At 49.6% G+C, this 19,706-nt stretch overlaps 1 pseudogene; it reads left to right on the top strand.

The window, feature by feature from the left end:
- Positions 1-8,874: 8,874 nt before the first annotated feature.
- LOC134958743 (WD repeat-containing protein 82-like) lies at positions 8,875-10,318 on the top strand (annotated as a pseudogene).
- Positions 10,319-19,706: the final 9,388 nt, after the last annotated feature.

Genomic DNA, 19,706 nt, shown 5'->3' with positions numbered 1-19,706 from the left:
AAACAGTCAGTTGACACCAGAAACGCCCACTTCCTGTCAATCACTCTGCGGCCAGCAGTGCGACTGAAAAGCTTCGCTAGACCTTGTGTGAAACTACATCGCCCGTTGTGAAAGTACGTTGTGTTTGCACATTGCGCCGCATACGCATGCGCAGAAGTGCCGATTTTTTTGTATCATCGCTGCACAGCAAACATTTTCATCTAGCGATCAACTCGGAATGACCCCCAATGTGCACTAGACTCTTAGACAGCGTTAGGGTCCCCTAGTGACCCTAGTGTCCAGAGTCTACAGCGCTGCCAGCAAAAGAGGAGGGGGCCAAGATAAAATCTGCACACAGTCCACCTTTCTTGATACACCCCTGCCATAAATCGTCTTCTAATGATAAACTAATACATTTCCCCTTACTAGTAACAGGTATGTATTAATCTAAGCAGCAGGGGCGGTTTAACAGAGGAGGGGGCCCGTGTAAACCTCCAGGTTGGCACCTCCTCTGCACAGAGCTGTAGCCTCCGCCATGTTCCGGAGACCAATATGACTAATTTGCATGCGCTGCGGCCATTTTGGATGCAATTTTAGCCACGAATGCAGCGCCCGACGCTGGACTTTGAAAAGGTAAGTATTAAAATATGGGTGCAGTGTGTGTGGGCTCCCCTCGACCCAGGGGCCCGTGTGCACCGCACGCATCGCCCTCATTATAGAAACGCCAATGCTAAGCAGTTATAAAACTCATGTAAAACCTTGAGTAACGGGTTTACAAAATAGTATTACAGTGTAAGTGGGTCCAAAATGCACTAATTGTACAAAGCACTGAGGGATATCGTCAGGATCCCGGATTTGGGATCCCTGCAGTCGGAATACCTAGGCCAGAATCCCGGCCCTGCCCTGATACCATCCCAGCACTGTGCACTGTAATACCCCTTTTACACCGCCAGCTAGTAACACGGGTTATTGCACATGGGTGTGCAAAACCCGTGTTGCTGTTTGGTGTAAAATGGGGCTCAGTTGGAATAATCCGGGTCGAGTGACCCGGTATTCCAACTCGAGTAGCTTGCAGGGTTGAACACGGGTTCAACCCGGCAAACTGTGCTGTGTAAACAGGAGCCGGGTCTAATCGACCCGGCTCCCATTCACAGTGTACGGACGTGCAGCGCTAGGAGATCATGTGAGAGATCATGCCGTCCCCACCGCGTCATTGGCAATGTCACCAACCCGGCAATATGGCGAGTTGGAAAATGTGGTGGGAAAGGGGCCTGAGGCGGGTCGCGCCCGGGAAGCACCCATGTCAAAGCTCCCGGGTGTGACCCACCATGTGCGGTATAAAAGAGGTATTAAAGAACTTCTAGTGAATTTTATTAAGAGCAATCAATGTACATGATCTCTACAGTTTATAGGGTGTGATGATAAAGAGGATGCCAATACTGTGTGCCATCCTATGTACTGTACAGAACAATGAATGAATTATTTTCTAACTGCTTTTTCATCTCACCCGTTGTGTATATTAGAAACTGGCCAGACATTAATTATAAATTGGTTCCACAAGCCTTCTAGAATCTTACCTTGCAGTGCTACATATTCTTTTACATAATGCCAGGCTGACAAGGCTCTGTTCATTATTGCCTCTTATCCCCTGATGGTTTCATACAATGCTATGCCCTACTATCACTGTAATTAATATATGTACTCCAGCTGGATGTTAGCACATAGCTCTATGTGGACTAGGTAACGGAGGGCACAGACAAAGCCACAGTCTTGTGCCCTCATTAGGTTTTATACATGTATCATTTTCTTTTATTTTTCCATTTTCTAAGCAAAGATGCCCAAAAACAATTGACCCTTCTCCATTCAACCACGTGAGGAAATGAACGAGCTAATCCCACCCTAACCTTAATTATTCTAATGTGCTCAGGTGTGCCTGGGTAAATGTTGATTTTACCCAGATTGTGAGGTTATTTGCCGCATAGAAAACACTGATTATGAAGTCTCCCTACTCTGATTTGTATGTTACTTTAATTGTTACTTGCAGTAGACCAGTAGTCAGGGAACAGGGGTAAATTACCCCAAATGTGGTAAAAATGAAATTCCTGGGGTAATGGACGGTTGTGCAGCCAAGTCCAGCACCAGCCGGCTCGCGCTGTGACGCGGGCTACCCTGTGCTGTGTTCTTGGCCGTGATGTGACGTGCTGATGTCACACCATGCGCCCTCACGCCCACCCGTCCTGCGCTGTCCTGTCCTCCCGCCCGCGGCCCGCCAACCCACACACAGAACTTGAAGTGTTCTGTGGCTGACCGCTGACGGAGTTCCGCAGGATCAAACAGTTACCCACATAACGGTGGGAAATTCCCACTGACATTACCGAGGTGAGGATTCATTGCCAAAAAATAATTGGCGATAATAATAAAAAATAATAATAATAATTTTTTTTTTATATATATATATATATATATATACAGTATCTCAGAAATGCCATATAAACAGTGATAACCAGTATATATGCACAATAAGATATTATTTCCTTCCTTTCAAATCAAGGGGGTAACGCTGGCGTATCTAAATATATTTTGGGGTAAAAGGTAAAAAAGTTCCCTGACCCCCGCAGTAGACGGACCTGTGAAAGCAGTGCCATTTCTAGGGCCGGGCAAGACGATCTCACGGGGCACCCAACCCCGGCAACTGCATGTTAGTATTCTGTCTGGAATACTATTGAAAATGTCCCTCCCAATATGGCCACCGCCTCATAGAAGATCGTTATTAAGGATGCTAGAGGAGGCCACGGCCATTTATGTGACTGGCATGTGGGGGCATAATATGATATCAAGGGCATTACAGTGGGTGCATTACAGTGGGGACATAATATAGTGACAGGGGCAAAACTGGGTGCTTAATATGCTGACAGGGGCATTACTGGGTGGGGCATAATATGGTGTCAGGGGCATTACTGTGCGGGAAATAATATGGTGACGGCATTACTGGGTGGGGCATATTATTGTGTCAGACATTACTGTGTGTGACATAATATGCTGTCAGGGGTATTACTGTGGTATATGGTGTAAGGGACACTATTGGGTAAATGTACAGTATTACACTTCTTGCTTCGCTTTATCACTGAGGCAAATTAGGAAGTGACAGCGACAAGATGTATTCACATCTTGTCTGCTGAAGTGGGGGAATGAAAGCTCCCCCTCCGGCGATGTCCCCCAAGCACGCAGTGCGTCAGCTTAGTGCTGATGCGCTGTCTCCTTCCCGGCCAGCTCCTCTATGCATGTGCGGGATCTCGCTTGTCACACAGGATCCCCTGCTCAGCCCGAAGCTAGCACCCGCCACGACCAGGGACAGCTGTGTACGTGCTGTGGTGAACGGGCATCGCCACCTGCAGCTGTCAAAATCGACAGCTGCAGGCGTTGGAGCGGTCAGCAATGACCGTTCATACATTGCCCAAGCATATCGGCCTGCTATCTTTTAGACAGCAGCGCTGATATGGACAGGGGCGTATAGCGCCCCTGTCAGTGAGCCGGCATCATTCGCCAGTACTTTACATGGGGGAGAAGCGGTATAGCGCACATAACGTGCGCTGATACCGCTTCTCCCCCATAACGACATGTACCCCTATGTCGGTGAAAAGTAGCCTTTTCCTGCAAGGCCACACCCATTGCAGCAAAACTACACCCATTACAGTGAAACCACTCCCCCTTTTGGGGCCGCACGGAAATATATATTTTTTTTATATGTATATGGGTGGGGGGGAGGTTTACATTTTTTTAATGTTTACACTGGGAGCAAAATTGTCTAGAAATGCCCTGTGTGGATGGTACAGAACTGGCACCATGATTCTTACATTCCTCCGATCATCCCATTCTTAATATTTTGTGTCACAGCAGATGTTCCTTGTCTATGTGCATTTATATGCTACTCTATTTAATCAGTCTTTCTATAAATAAAAAATGATTTTACTGTATTGCTGTGAGAAAGAGCAAGAATCGGTGTTATACTGTGATTATCCCTTTTTCAATTTATTATGAGTGCCAGGAGATGAAATGAATAAAATGATAAATTTGGATTAGACTGCTGGTAAAAGGGGGCATTTGACAATTTAGAAACTCTTCACTAGAAAAGTATCTTTTTAGCTCCATACTGAATAGTAACTAAAAAAGGATATGTTGAGCAAATTATTTCTCTTACGTCCTAGAGGATGCTGGGGTCCACATTAGTACAATGGGGTATAGACGGGTCCATCAGGAGCCATTGGCACTTTAAGAGTTTGAGAGTGTGGGCTGGCTCCTCCCTCTATGCCCCTCCTACCAGACTCCGTTTAGAAAATGTGCCCGGAGGGGAAAGTCACAGCTAGGGGAGCTCTCCAGAGTTTCCCTAGAAAAGTTTTATTTAGAGTTTATTATTTTACAGGGAGGCTGCTGGCAACAGCCTCCCTGCTTCGTGGGACTAAGGGGGGGAGTAGTGCCCGCCCTGCGGGATCTGAGCCACTTACTCCACTGACAGGACACTGAGCTCCTGAGGGGTCAGATTGCTCCCCGTCGCAGGGGATTGCTCGCCCCGGCAGCATGCCGCCACTCCCTTACAGAGCTGAAGAATCGGTGGTGAGTGAGACACCGACCCCCCTAGCAAGCTGGGGGTCGGTGTGAAGATGGCAGCAGCAGGGTAGGAGCGCAGTATTAACTGCGCTCTAGGAGGCACAGCGGTACATGGTGCGGCGCTGTGAGGGGCGCCCTGAGCCAGCGCTACACCCTACATTGGTCCCAAAGCCTGTCGGGGCCCTCGGATCTCAGTCAGCATTCAATCCTGAGGCCAGTATAATCAGTGTAAGAGCAGGAAGACAGTACCATTTTGGGAGCGGAGCTTCTCCTCAGAGTGGACCCAGCAGCGTTCAGCGTCATTTTCGTGCCTGCACAGCGCTGATCAGGAGAAACAGGTCCCTTCACAGCAACTCCAGCTATCTGTAAACGGTACCAGGGAGTTGTAGAAGGGGGTGGGCGGGGGGGTGGAGGCTGCAATACGACTGTGTATCCTATTAAGGTGCACAGTCAGCGCTGACAAGGGGTCTCCGTTTGGTAAAAGCGCTGTGTTTGGGTTGGCTCCAATCTCTGTGGCTCTCTTGCCATTCTTGGGGGGGAAACTCTGTCTGCCCTCCCCTGTGTGTGTGTGGAGTGTTTGGTGTCTCCTTTAGCTATGTCCAGGGACACTGTGTCATATGTTGCGGAGGATATGTCCTCCCAGGATGATCCCATTACATGTAATCAGGATAGCACTGGTTTAGCACAGATTCCAGCAAGGGAACCTGAGTGGTTTTCCGCTATCAAATCTTGGATTTCTCAGATGATTTCAGACAGGGTTGCAAGCAGAAGCGTCACAATGGGGGGGGGGGGGGGGGGGGGGGGCAAGGGGGCAGCTCGCTCCACCCAAAACATGAGAGAGGCGCCATCCAGTCCACCCGGACCCGCAGCCACCAGCTTCAGTGCTGCTCGTGCTGTATTAGCAGCGGTGAGTCCGGCACTGCTTGTACGGGATCAGAGCTCAGTCACCCCCAGCCACCGGCCCCAGGGGTGCGTACCAGTCACCACACAGTGCCTGACAGCCAGGGGAGGGCCAGTGTGAGGAATCTTATTACTGCTCAAGCCATTCCCTGTGCCCCCATATCTGTACCCCAACATCCCCCCTCTCTCTGTGCCCCAATACCTCCATCTTTCTCTGTCCACAAACACTTTCCCTTTTCCTGTGCCCCAACACCTCCCCCAACTCCCTGTGCCCCAACACCTCCCCTCTCTCCCTGTGCCCCAGAACCTGTCCGCACTGTGCCCCATCACCTCCCCCCGTGCCCCAATAACCCTCCATCCTCAGCTGCTCCCCCCCCCCCCCTACCATGACCTCAGGTGCACCCCCCTATCCCCTGTATACCTGCATCCAGCGGTGCATTGGGGCGCCGGGATGCCGGGTCAGTCCACTGGTCGGCCGCCCCCCCCCCCCCCTGCTAACTCCAGCGCCCGTGCTCCCCCCACGCTTTGGCCGGTTCATATATACGCGGCTGCTGCTGCCGTGATCAGAGCTTTTGCATAGGCGCAGAAGCTCATGCAAGCAGGAAGCCATGGCAATGAAACGTACTGCCGGAGCTGCGGGATTAAAGCCGGAAAGCAGCAATGAAGAGTGCTGCCGTCAACGTAATGACCAGGGGCAGCCAGGGCACTGACTGAGTGGCCAGGCGTCCAGAGCCGTCCAAGCCATGTAATTGCACGGGGTCATCCTGGAGCCATACAGCCATTGGGGACAAGGAACCAACAGCCTGCAGGAACTGGAAGTGCGACCTTATCCTCGGACAGAAGAATGCGTACAGGTTAGTGCCGGTGACTCCTTGCTCATCTGTGTCTTAAGGTGTGTACACACGGTGAGATTTTTTCTTACGATTTTGACTGTATAGTCAAAATTATAAGAAAAGTTAGTACAGATCGCAAGGTGAGAGTCACCTTGTGATCCTGATGCGATGCCGATGTGCTAAAGCTACGCTGGTCGGGAGCTACTCTAGAAGTGCAAAGGCATCGTCGCTGTGCGATGCCTTTGCACTTCTGCGGGGGGGGGGCACTGACATGCGGGGCGGACTAGCCCTGTGCTGGGCGTTCCCCCGCTTGTCTGAGTTAAAGATCGTAGCTGTGCTAAATTTAACACAGCTACGATCAACTCGGAATGACCCCCATAGTCAGTATCGCAAGCACATTCATTATGTGCTTGCGATGCCGACCTGGGGGGTCATTCCGAGTTGCTCGCTCGCTAGCTGTTTTTAGCAGCCGTGCAAACGCATAGTCGCCGCCCACGGGGGAGTGTATTTTCGCTTTGCAAGTGTGCGAACGCCCTTGCAGCCGAGCTCTGCAATAACATTTTGTGCAGTTTCTGAGTAGGTATGAACTTACTCTGCCCTTGCGATCACTTCAGCCTGTCAGGTCACGGAATTGACGTCAGACACCCGCCCTGCAAACGCCTGGACACGCCTGTGTTTTTCCAACCACTGCCAGAAAACGGTCAGTTGGCACCCACAAATGCCTTCTTCCTGTCAATCTCCTTGCGATTGGCTGTGCGAACGGATTTTTCATTAAATCCATCACTCAGCAACGATCCACTTTGTACCCGTATGATGTGCCTGCGCATTGCGGTGCATACGCATGCGCAGTTGTTACCTGATCGCTGCGCTGCGAAAAACTGCAGCATGCGATCAGGTCGGAATGATCCCCCTAGTCCCTATCGCACAGTGAGAATCAGGGATAGCCCGAATTTCACCGTGTGTATGCACCTTGACTCTACAGTGTGGGCTGGGTGCCAGGGAGAGCTGCAGTATCAGGAAAGTTATTCCCAACGGCGCATTGGCATGCCGGGACACCAGACCGGATTCTGTTAGGCCGTTCGGTCATCCCCTCATTGGCTGCCCGCCAGCCGCGATCACGGCAGCGTTCATTGAAAGCTTCTGCGCATGCACAGAAGCTCAGTGAAGCACTTTGAAAATTGCTGCCGTGTGAGCTTCTGCGCATGCGCAGCAACCTCTCCTCCCCATAATGCATAGTATTCTGTGCCGTCAGTCACTACTGACGGCTCCGCCTCCCTTCCAGCCGCATCATGTGTTCTGCCTTCCCGCCAGCCCAGGCCGTCACAACAAGCACACTGCACAGTGTACTCGTGGCTGCTGCAGCTAGTATGCAAAGCAGAAGCTAGCAACTAGCAAATTCTGACTGCGTCACACACCAGTTGTGTGACAGTCAGTAAGTACTGTACAATTAACTGGTGAAATATGTATAATAACTAACTGGTGCAATATGTATAATGTGCTCTGCCTGGTGCAATGTGTATAATGTGCTCTGCCTGGTGCAATGTGTATAATGTGCTCTGCCTGGTGCAATGTGTATAACGTGCTCTGCCTGGTGCAATGTGTATAACGTGCTCTGCCTGGTGCAATGTGTATAACGTGCTTTACCTGGTGCAATGTGTATAATGTGCTTTACCTGGTGCAATGTGTATAACGTGCCCTGCCTGGTGCAATATGTATATAATGTGCTTTACCTGGTGCAATGTGTACAACGTGCTCTTCCTGGTGCAATGTGTATAATGTGCAATGTGTACAGTATAATGTGCTTTACCTGGTGCAATGTGTAATAATGTGCTCTGCCTGGCGCAAAGTGTACAATGTGCTCTTCCTGGTGCAATGTATATAATGTACTTTACCTGGTGCAATGTGTAATAATGTGCTCTGCCTACCGCAAAGTGTATAACGTGCTCTGCCTGGCACAACGTGTATAACGTGCTCTACCTAGTGCAATGTGTTTAATATGCTTAACCTGGTGCAATGTGTATAATGTGATCTGCCTGGCGCAAAGTGTATAACATGCTCTTCCTGGTGCAATGTGTACAGTATAATGTGCTTTACCTGGTGCAATGTGTATAACGTGCTCTGCCTGGCGCAAAGTGTGTACCTTGCTCTACCTGGCACAAAGTGTAGAACGTGCTCTATCTGGCGCAATATGTATAACATGCTCTACCTGGCGCAGTGTGTATAGGAGGTTCTACCTGGTGCAATGTGTATAGGAGGTTCTACCTGGTGCAATGTGTATAAGCAGATCTACTGTGTGGTGTATTGTGAATTGGCACTATTATGTGGCCACGCCCTTTCCCATAAAGCCACGCACCTAAGATCTTGCTGCGCGCACTTCACATACATGCCTGTATTCAGGCCTTCTGAGCAGTGATCCCGCCCACTTAACAGACTCCACCCCCCAGCAGACCCCACCCCTAAAAGGGCTGGTTTTAGATCCCAATCCGACCCTGCCTGCACCCCCATATTCTGTGGCCCTTCTGCATCGGGGCGCATCACCCTACCCCCAGGGGCAGCCATGAAGCTGACAGACAACGTCCTGCACAGCTTCCGGGTTGTAAAGATTTTCCGCGAGAACTCCAATAAGATCAACTGCTTTGACTTCAGTCCTAGCGGGGAGACAGTCATTTCCAGCTGCGACGACGACTCCATCGTGCTGTATGACTGCCAGGAGGGCAAGCCCAAAAGGACGCTGTACAGCAAGAAGTAATGTGTGGATCTCATCCGTTACACACATGCAGCAAATACCGTGGTTTATAGCTCCAACAAAATTGATGATACCATCTCTCTTCATGATAATAAATATAGCCGTTATTTCCCGGCCACAATAAAAGGGCCGTTGCGTTATCTATGTCTCCGGTGGACGATGCGTTTATTTCTGAGTCCTTGAATAAAACTATCCGCCTGTGGGACCTCCGGTCTCCCAACTGTCAGGGTCTGATGCACTTACAGGGGAAGCTAGTGTGCTAATTTGATCCAAAGGGTCTTATTTTTGCTGCAGGCGTTAATTCCCAGACGGTGAATCTGTATGATCTTCGCTCTTTTGATAAGGGTCCGTTTGCCACCTTTAAGATGAATTGTGGGGGTCATTCCGAGTTGATCGCTAGCTAAAAATGTTTGCAGCGCAGCGATTAAGAGGAAAAACTGCAGTTCTGCGCATGCGTATGCGGCGCAATGTGCACGCGCGAAGTACTTTCACAACAGCCGATGTAGTTTCACACAAGGTCGAGCGAAGCTTTTCAGTCGCAATGGCCGCCGCAGAGTGATTGACAGGAAAGGGGCGTTTCTGGGTGTCAACTCACCATTTTCAGGGAGTGTTCGGAAAAATGCAGGCGTGCCAGGAAAAATGCAGGCGTGGCTGGGAGAACGCAGGCCGTGTTTGTAACGTCAAATCTGGAACTGAATGGTCTGAAGTGATCGTAAGCGCTGAGTAGGTATGGAGCTACTCTGAAACTGCACAATTTTTTTTTGCTGCCGCCCTGCGATGCATTTGTTCGTACTTCTGCTAAGCTAAGATACACTCCCAATGGGAGGCAGCTTAGCATTTGCATGGCTGCTAAAAACTGCTAGCGAGTGAACAACTCGGAATGACCGCACCTGCGAATGGATGTCACTCAAATTTAGCAACGATGGAAAATTAATTCTTCTCTCTACCAATGGCGGCTTTCTGAGGCTGGTTGATGCGTTTAAAGGGCCGTGCTACACACCTTTGGGGGTTATAACAACAGTAAAACGGTCACACCAGAAGCTTCTTTCACCCCGGTTCTCAGTTCATTATGATCGGGTCGGAAAATGGCAAGATCCATGTATGGAATGGAGAGAGCAGCATGAAAGTGTCCGTACTGGATGTCAAGCACACCGGATCCATTACCTGCTTACAGTTCAATCCCAAGTTCATGACCTTTGCATTGCATTGGGGAAGCAGTAGGGAGATGAACAATGAGGAGGAGGCACTTAACTAGCAGATGTGTATAATGGGCTCTACCAGGCGTAATGTATATATGGGCTCTATCTGGCGTAATGTGTAATATGCGTAATGGGCTCTACCAGGCATAATGTGTAATGGGCTCTACGAGGCGTAATTTGTATAATGGGCTCTACCAGGTGTAATGTGTAACATGTATAATGGGCTCTACCAGGCGTAATGTGTAACATGTGTAATGGGCTCTACCAGGCGGAATGTGTAACATGTGTAATGGGCTCTACCCGGCGGAATGTGTATAATGGGCTCTACCAGGCATAATGTGTATAATGGGCTCTACCAGGTGTAATGTGTATAATGAGCTTCACTTAGCATAATGTATATAATGGGCTCTACCTGGCATAATGTGTATAAGGGGCTCTGCCAGGTGTAATGTGTACAAGGGGCCACTCCCAGCTGCTCCATAGAGTTCCATACAGGTGCAAGAGACCTGTCTAAGGTGGCCTGGAGCTAGGGGCGCCAAACTGAGATTTTATCTTGCCCCCCCAACCAAAAAACGTTCTGACACCCATGGTTGCAAGTTATGAATCTGCAACCCAGGTATTACAGAACTCTATGGCAGTATGGCCCGATTCTGGTACCTCAGGATGCATGTCATGCAAGATGACACGGATACCGATTCTGACACCACAGACAGTAATGGGGATGTGTTGCGGGGGTCTGCCTCTCTTGCAAAGGGGGTGCAATTGATGATAGAGGCTATCAGGGATGTGTTGAATATTAATGATAACACACCTGAGCAGGTTGAGGAGGCTTTTTTCACTGAAAATAAGAAAGCCTGCTAACCTTCCCTGCGTCAAAGGAATTAAATGCTATATTTGAAAAAGCATGGGAAACCCTGAGAAAAAATTCCAGATCCCTAAAAGGGTCCAGGTGGCGTTCCCTTTCCTTTAGGATAGAAAAAAATGGGAAAACCTGCCAATTGTTGACACATCTGTATCCAGACTCTCAAAAAAGGTGGTTCTACCTGTTCCGGGATCTACCGCCTTAAAGGAGCCAGCTGATTGTAAAATTATGGTCAGGCACCTTACTTGAAGATTTGGATACGATGGATAAGGGTGATGTTGAATTGTTTTTGTGGAACATTCACGATTCAGCAGGTTTTATGGTAGAATCCATGAAAGACCTGGGTTCCATGGCTGCGGGAATCTCTTCCATGTCTGTTTCAGCTCGTCGGGGACTGTGGCTGCGCCAGTGGTCGGCCGACACTGAATCCAGGAAAAGTGTGGAGTCCCTACCCTACACAGGTCAGGCTCTCTTTGGGGAAGCTTTGGATGCATGGATATCCACAGCTACAGTGGGTAAGTCTCCGTTTCTACCCTCAGCTGCACTTGCTCCGAAGAAATCCTTCTCTTCATCAGCATCACAGTCCTTTCGGCCTAACAAGCCTAGAAAGGCCAAGCCGTTTCAGGTACGCCAAAGTCCTCCACATGACAGTGGACCGCACGGCCTGGAGGTGGGGCCGGTGGGAGCGAGACTCAGACAGTTCAGTCACGTCTGGGTATCGTCCGGCCTGCATCTTTGGGTGATAGATATTGTGTCCCAGGGATACAGGCTGGAATTTCAAGGTCTCCCTCCTCACCGATTTTTAAAATCAGGCTTGCCAGTTCTACTGGCAGACAGAACTGTCCTGCAAGAGGCTGTCCAGAAGTTGGTGGAGGCACAGGTCATTGTGTCAGTTCCTCCTCATTTGCAAACCACAGGTTACTATTCAAACCTTTTCGTGGTACCGAAACCGAATGTGCGGTCAGGTTCTTTCTAAACCTAAAATCACTGAACCCCTTTCTAAAGGAGTTGAAGTTCAAAATGGAGTCTCTCCGGGCGGTGATATCAGGTTTGGAAGAATGGGAATTCCTGGTATCCCTGGATATCAAGGATGCGTACCTCCACATTCCGATTTGGCTGACACATCAGGCTTATCTCTGTTTCGCATTACTGGACTGTCATTTCCAGTTCCAGGCCCTGCCATTCGGCCTCTCAACAGCACAGAGGGTGTTCACCAAGGTGATGGCAGAGATGATGATTCTCCTCCGCAAACAAAGGGTGAACATCATTCCATATCTGGACAGTCTGCTGATAAAGGCATCGTCCAAGGAGAAGCTGTTGCAGTCCATTATTCTCACAACCCACCTACTCAGACTCCACAGTTGGATTCTGAACCTTCCAAAATCACATTTGGAACCAAACCAGAGGATGTCTTTTCTGGGGATGATCCTCGACATAGAAGTGCAGAGGGTGTTTCTTCCACAGGAAAAGGCATTGGTGATACAAACAATGGTTCGGGATGTCCTGAAGCCAGCCCGGGTGTCGGTTCATCAATGCATTCGCCTTCTGAGAAAGATGGTGGCCTCTTACGAGGCTCTCCAGTACGGGAGGTTCCATGCTCGGGCCTTCCAACTGGATCTCCTGGACAAGTGGTCAGGATCTCATCTCCACATTCACCAGAGAATTCATCTGTCACCAAAGGCCAGGATTTCACTCCTCTGGTGGCTCTAATTGCTTCACCTTCTGGAGGGCTGCAGGTTCGGGATTCAGGACTCGGTCCTTCTACCCACGGATGCTAGCCTTCGGGGCTGGGGCACAGTCACTCAGGGGGATCCTTCCAAGGAAGGTGGTCAAGTCTGGAAGCTACCTGTAGATCAATCTCCTGGTACTAAGAGCCATCTACAATGGTCTTCTTCAGTCGGACCATCTTCTAAGAGATCGGGCCATTCAAGTACAGTCGGACAATGTAACGATGGTGGCTTACATAAACCAACAGGGTGGAACGAAGAGAAGAGCTGCAATGTCAGAGGTGACAAGAATCATCCTCTAGGCAGAAAAGCACGCGTTGGCGCTCTCAGCAATCTTCATTCCGGGAGTGGACAACTGGGAAGCAGACTTCATCAGCAGACACGATCTCCATCCAGGGGAGGTGTTCAAGGAAATAACAGACCTTTGGGGGTTACCCCAAATAGATATGATGGCCTCTCGTCTCAACAAGAAGCTTCGACGCTATTGTTCCAGGTCGAGGGACCCACAAGCAGTGGCAGTGGACGCCCTTGTGTCTCCGTGGGTGTTCCAGTCAGTGTACGTGTTTCCACCACTTCCACTCATTCTAAGAGTTATAAAGCTCATAAGAAGAACAAGAGTTCAAGCGATCCTCATTGCTCCAGACTGGCCAAGGAGGGCTTGGTATGCGGACCTTCTAAACCTCTTGCAGGGGAAAAATCCGAGGCCTCTTCCTCTTCGGGAGGACCTGCTGCAGCAGGGGCCGTTCGCCTATCAAGACTTACCGCGACTACGTTTGATGGCATGGAAGTTGAGCGCCTGATACTTGCTCGGAAGGGCATTCCAAAGAAGGTAATTCCTACCCTGATACAGGCTAGGAAAGGGGTAACGTCTAAGCATTACCATCGTATCTCGAAGAAATATATCTCTTGGTGTGAATCCAAGAAGCTTCTTACGGTGGAGTTTCAACTAGGACGTTTCCTCCTCTTCCTGCAAGCGGGTGTAGATATGGGCCTAAGGTTGGGATCTGTGAAGGTCCAGATTTCGTCCCTGTCCATTTTCTTCCAGAAACAATTGGCTGCCCTCCCTGAGGTTCAGACCTTTTTGAAGGGAGTTCTGCACATTCAACCTCCCTTTGTACTATTTCTTACATGGAAGGCTGTCACGTTGTTGGCCTTAGCTTCTGCTAGACGTGTGTCAGAATTGGGGGCTTTGTTCTGTAAAAGCCCTTACTTGATATTCCACGAAGATAGAGTTGAGCTCCGGACACGTCAGCAGTTTCTTCCAAAGGTTGTGTCGGCATTTCATATCAACCAACCTATTGTGGTGCCAGTGGTGTTATGAACCACAGGTAGTGGTTCATTCCTATTTTATGTTTATAAGTAGTCTTGCAGGCCAGGATTTCCCGTTGCTCTGATTTAAGAAGATTCTTGTTTGCTGCCAGTGGTGAGTCTGTGTGATTGCAGCTTGTTCCCATGTGTTCAGCCTCACCTGTCTGTTGATTGCACCTCTCAGTTGTGCAGCAGGGCAGCTGCACGACATAATTAATTAAGACTCTCTGTTATATGCTGGCTCAGTGCAATTCACAGACGCTGGTGATATTTCCTGAGTTCTCGAGTTCTGAGTTAGTCCCTGCCAGTTCCTGAGCTCCTGTCTAGCAGTGTCTGTCTAGCTGCTTTGAGTGTCGGTTCCTGTGTCGATTCCAGTGTCGATTCCAGTGTCTGATCCTGTGTCCTGCCGTGAAGCGTTCCTGTCCAGGAGTCCTGTGGCTTTGTCTGTGCCTGGTCGAATATCTGGCTTCTTGGTGTCCACCGGTCTGTCATTTGGGATTCTGCCTGTCCTCCAGTTCTGAGAGTCTGTGTCAGCTACATTGGGGGTTCCTGTCCGTTTGCCAGTATTTGTACCGGTTCCGTGAGTAGCGGCTTAGCCGCGTCCGTCGGCCCAGGCCGCAGTATTCTTTGGTTATAATTTGTTTCTGGTGTTTTGCAGAGGGGTCTGCTTGTGCTGTCACCGCCGGTACACAACGGTATTGTGTCGGCGAGTGGACAGCATTTCCTTTGTTCTTTTCCTTTGGCGGCGTGCCGCACATATATTTAGGTTTAGGGTTGTTAGTAGCCCCTAGCCTTCTGTTTGTTTTAGCTAGAGGTCCCCTTGTTATTATCCTGTCTCGGTTCACGCCTTGTCTCAATCTAAGACCTGGGGGCATCGGAGTTGGGCAGACCTAATCCGCCCTTCAAACGCGGCTGCCGTGAGCCCAAGAAACCATAGTCACTCAGGCGTGAACGGACCACACGGGTGAAACAACGGAGGTAGGGTGCTAGGGGCTATTTCCACACCACACCTTATTTCAGCGTCACGTTCTGGTGCTCAGGACTCACTATGCAACATCTCCCTTGTTCTGAGCACCAGGAACCTAACATTATCACCAGCCATACAACAAAAAAGAAATAAAGCTTTTTCTTTTTTGGCCCAGTCCAGTGTCTTGTCTAGAATCCAGTCATGTCTAGAATTCAGTGTGCAGAATCCAGTCCTGTTAAGAATCCAGTCCTGTCTAGAACTCGGTGTGCAGAATCCAGTCCGGTGTTTAGAATCCAGTCCTGTCTAGAATTCAGTGTGCAGAATCCAGTCCGGTGTTTAGAATCCAATCCTGTCTAGAATTCAGTGTGCAGAATCCAGTCCGGTGTTTAAAAATCCAGTCCAGTCTTGTCTTGTCTAGTTTAAAAGTCCAGTCTTGTCTTGCCTAGAATCTTGTATTAGAATCGTGTCTAGAATCGTGTCTAGAATCTTGTCTAAGAATCTTGTCTAGAATCTTGTCTTAGAATCGTGTCTAGAATCGTGTCTAGTCTTGTCTTGTCTAGTTTGAAATCCTCCTATGCCTACTATGCAAGCCCTGCAAGCATCTCTCTCAGCCCTGAACTCTGCTTTCAGTGCTTTGAAACCTGAGCGGCTGGAAGTTTTGCAGCAATCCTTAAAGCAACTGCAAAACCTTCTGACCAAAATTTTGCTTATTTTGCCAGAAGTAGTTGAGAGTTCATTCTCTAAAGAGACTCTTGTTCACAGTATGGTGACAAGTGAATCCTCAGGTTTAATTAGAGAGAAAAAGTTTGAAAGTTTTCTGCGGCCCAGGCTCTCAGAAGAGGAGCATCTGCGTCGCAGAAACTTAGATTTATGCCTATATTGTGGGGGTTTAGGCCACTATCTGCAGACCTGTGAGTTGCGCAAGCCAAAGTGTGGTGACAAGTCCTGCCCTCTGGCCAAGTTGAGTCAGGATACAAGACCTACTCCTGTCTCTACTGTGGCAGAGGTACTTGTCACACAACCCACACTAAAAAGCACTCTGTCCTATAATTGGGGTCCTTGGGCTAGGGAGCCCCATTATAGATTCAGGAACCAAAGGAGAATGTTTCTCTCCTCTCTTGATTTTTCTGTGGAAGCAGAGTTGCAAACCCCTGGAGTGGTGCCCGATGCCCAGGGTCCTGGAGTGGTGCCCGATGCCCAGGGTCCTGGAGTGGTGCCCGATGCCCAGGGTCCTGGAGTGGTGCCCGATGCCCATGGTCCTGGAGCGGTGCCCGATGCCCAGAGTCCTGGAGCGGTGCCCGATGCCCAGAGTCCTGGAGCGGTGCCCGATGCCCAGAGTCCTGGAGCGGTGCCCGATGCCCAGAGTCCTGGAGCGGTGCCCGATGCCCAGAGTCCTGGAGCGGTGCCCGATGCCCAGAGTCCTGGAGCGGTACCCGATGCTCTAAGTTATAGAGGGACATCGAATATTATTGCTCAGGTGTCATTACCAGAAGGGGTCTCAGAAGCTGTTTCCCCAGGTAGAGACTTGAAAAGCGCAACTCCAGAGAAGGTGTCTAAAACCATAGTTCTAGAAGGGAACTCGAGAAGCAAAACCCCAGAAGGGATCTTTGAAGTAATATCCCCAAGTGGGGTCTCGAGAGACGCAGCCCCAAAGAAGGGTCTAGAGGTCGCTTCCCCAGGAAAGGACTCAAGAGGCATAGCGTTAGTGGAGGTTCTGAAGGTTATAGCTTCAGCAAAGGTCCCGGAAGTCTTAGTCCCGGGAGAAGTTTCGATAATTATCGACTCAGAGAGGGAGGCCGACGGCTCGGTCCCAGAGAGGGAGGCCGACGGCTCGGTCCCAGAGAGGGAGGCCGACGGCCCGGTCCCAGTGAGGGAGGCCGACGGCCCAGTCCCAGTAAAAGAATCCGAGGTGCTGACCCCAGCGGGGTTCCCGAAGGCCACTGCCCCAGCGGGGTTCCCGAAGGCCACTGCCCCGGGTGGGGTTCAGAAGGCCACTGCCCCGGGTGGGGTTCAGAAAGTCTCTGCCCCGGGTGGGGTTCAGAAAGTCACTGCCCCGGGTGGGGTTCCGAGGGCCACTGCCCCAGGTGGGGTTCAGAAAGTCTCAGCCTCGAGTAAGGTCAATAGTGACCAGGTCCTAGCAAAGCACTCTAGTCAGATGGGAAGGAAGCAGATCCTGACTCTGTTGATATCTCAACATCTATAATCTTTGATGGGGATTTAGTCCAATTTCTGGCGCTTTACAAACACTATTACACCATTTTGTTGTCTAGACCATTTCTGGGCATCACTTCAGAGAACCTTGTGCTCTATCTGATATATTCCTTTAGAGGAGAGCCTTTTGAGTGGGCGACCAGCCTAATGAAAACTGAAGATCCCATTCTTCAGGATCCCCCGGCATTCAGTGATACAGTTATTAAGAGATATGGTTCCAAAGAAATTGGTTCAGGTTCCTCTAGGTCACTCGTCTTATATGCTGAGAGTCCACCGTATACTGTAAACGCGGCACAAAAATCACAGCCTATTACCATTGCTACTGGATGTGCTTTCCTGTCTTCTCCCTACAGGAAATCTTCTAAAGTTTCGGTACCTAGGGGAATGGAGCCAATCTATGGTCTGTTCTCAGATTCCGAAACTGATGAGGTTTCTTATATGCCGGGGCACTCTGGTAGGAGACGGAAGAAGCATCTGATTGCTCGACCTATATGTTTTGAAGAATTTTTTGAGCCAGAGATTTCTTCCTTTCCTGGTGTCGCCAAGCAAGCACAGGGTAAAAAGAAGAAAAGAAAAAGAAATATTATTGACTCTTGCCTTGATATAAGAAAAAAAAGTTTTTTTTCCTTGTCTTGTGTCCAGTGGCCACCGTCAAGGGGGGGGGGGGCACTGTTACAAGCTGTTGCCACAGCTTGTTTCTGTTACTTGTCTTTGTCTGTTTGTTCCAGTGTCAGGTTTATTAATGTATCCCTTGTTTTGGAAAGTCTGAATTTTGGGGTCCTTTGACCCCTCCTCAAGGCGGGGGTAATGTTATGAGCCACGGCTGTGGCTCATTCCTGTTTTGCGTTTTTGGTTATGTATTTTATGTTATACTTCTGTTTCTGTTCCCCGTGGGTGTCATGGGGTGTTCGGAGCCCACCCTAAAAGAGAGGGTACTGTTATGAACCACAGGTAGTGGTCATTCCTATTTTATGTTTATAAGTAGTCTTGCAGGCCAGGATTTTCCCATTTGCTCTGGTTTAAGAAGATTCTTGTTTGCTGCCAGTGGTGAGTCTGTGTGATTGCAGCTTGTTCCCATGTGTTCAGCCTCACCTGTCTGTTGATTGCACCTCTCAGTTGTGCAGCAGGGCAGCTGCACGACATAATTAATTAAGACTCTCTGTTATATGCTGGCTCAGTGCAATTCACAGACGCTGGTGATATTTCCTGAGTTCCAGAGTTCTCGAGTTCTGAGTTAGTCCCTGCCAGTTCCTGAGCTCCTGTCTAGCAGTGTCTGTCTAGCTGCTTTGAGTGTCGGTTCCTGTGTCGATTCCAGTGTCGATTCCAGTGTCTGATCCTGTGTGCCTGCCGTGAAGCGTTCCTGTCCAGGAGTCCTGTGGCTTTGTCTGTGCCTTGTCGAATATCTGGCTTCTTGGTGTCCACCGGTCTGTCGTTTGGGATTCTGCCTGTCCTCCAGTTCTGAGAGTCTGTGTCGGCTACATTGGGGGTTCCTGTCCGTTTGCCAGTATTTGTACCGGTTCCGTGAGTAGCGCTTTGCCGCGTCCGTCGGCTCAGGCCGCAGTATTCTTTGGTTATAATTTGTTTCTGGTGTTTTGCAGAGGGGTCTGCTTGTGCTGTCACCGCCGGTACACAACGGTATTGTGTCGGCGAGTGGACAGCATTTCCTTTGTTGTTCTTTTCCTTTGGCGGCGTGCCGCACATATATTTAGGTTTAGGGTTGTTAGGTAGCACCTAGCCTTCTGTTTGTTTTAGCTAGAGGTCCCCTTGTTATTATCCTGTCTCGGTTCACGCCTTGTCTCAATCTAAGACCTGGGGGCATCGGAGTTGGGCAGACCTAATATTGCCCTTCAACGCTGGCTGCCGTGGGCCCAAGAAACCATAGTCACTCAGGCGTGAACGGACCACACGGTGAAACAACGGAGGTAGGGTGCTAGGGGCTATTTCCACACCACACCTTATTTCAGCGTCCACGTTCTGGTGCTCAGGACTCACTACGCAACATCTCTCTTGCTCTGAGCACAGGAACCTAACAGTGGCTACTGACTTCTCAATTTCGTCAAAGTCCTTGGATGTTGTGAGGGCTTTGAAAATCTATGTGAAGAGAACTGCTCGTCACATGAAATCGGGACTCTTTGTTTGTCTGTATAATCCCAAGAAAATTGGGTGTCCTGCTTCAAAGCAGACTATATCTCGCTGGATTAGGTTCACTATCCAGCATGCTTATTCTACGGCAGGATTGTCGTGTCCAAAATATGTTAAGGCCCACTCTACTCGTAAGGTGGGTTCTTCCTGGGTGCCTGCCCTGGGTGTCTCGGCGTTACAACTTTGCAGCAAGTGGCAACTTGGTCTGGGTCGAACATGTTTGCTAA

The sequence above is a fragment of the Pseudophryne corroboree genome, chromosome 9, assembly GCF_028390025.1.
Source record: "Pseudophryne corroboree isolate aPseCor3 chromosome 9, aPseCor3.hap2, whole genome shotgun sequence".
Classification (NCBI taxonomy): Eukaryota; Metazoa; Chordata; class Amphibia; order Anura; family Myobatrachidae; genus Pseudophryne; species Pseudophryne corroboree.
The sequence above is the reverse complement of the archived record's forward strand: the minus strand, read 5'-3'. Positions and strand labels throughout refer to the sequence as shown.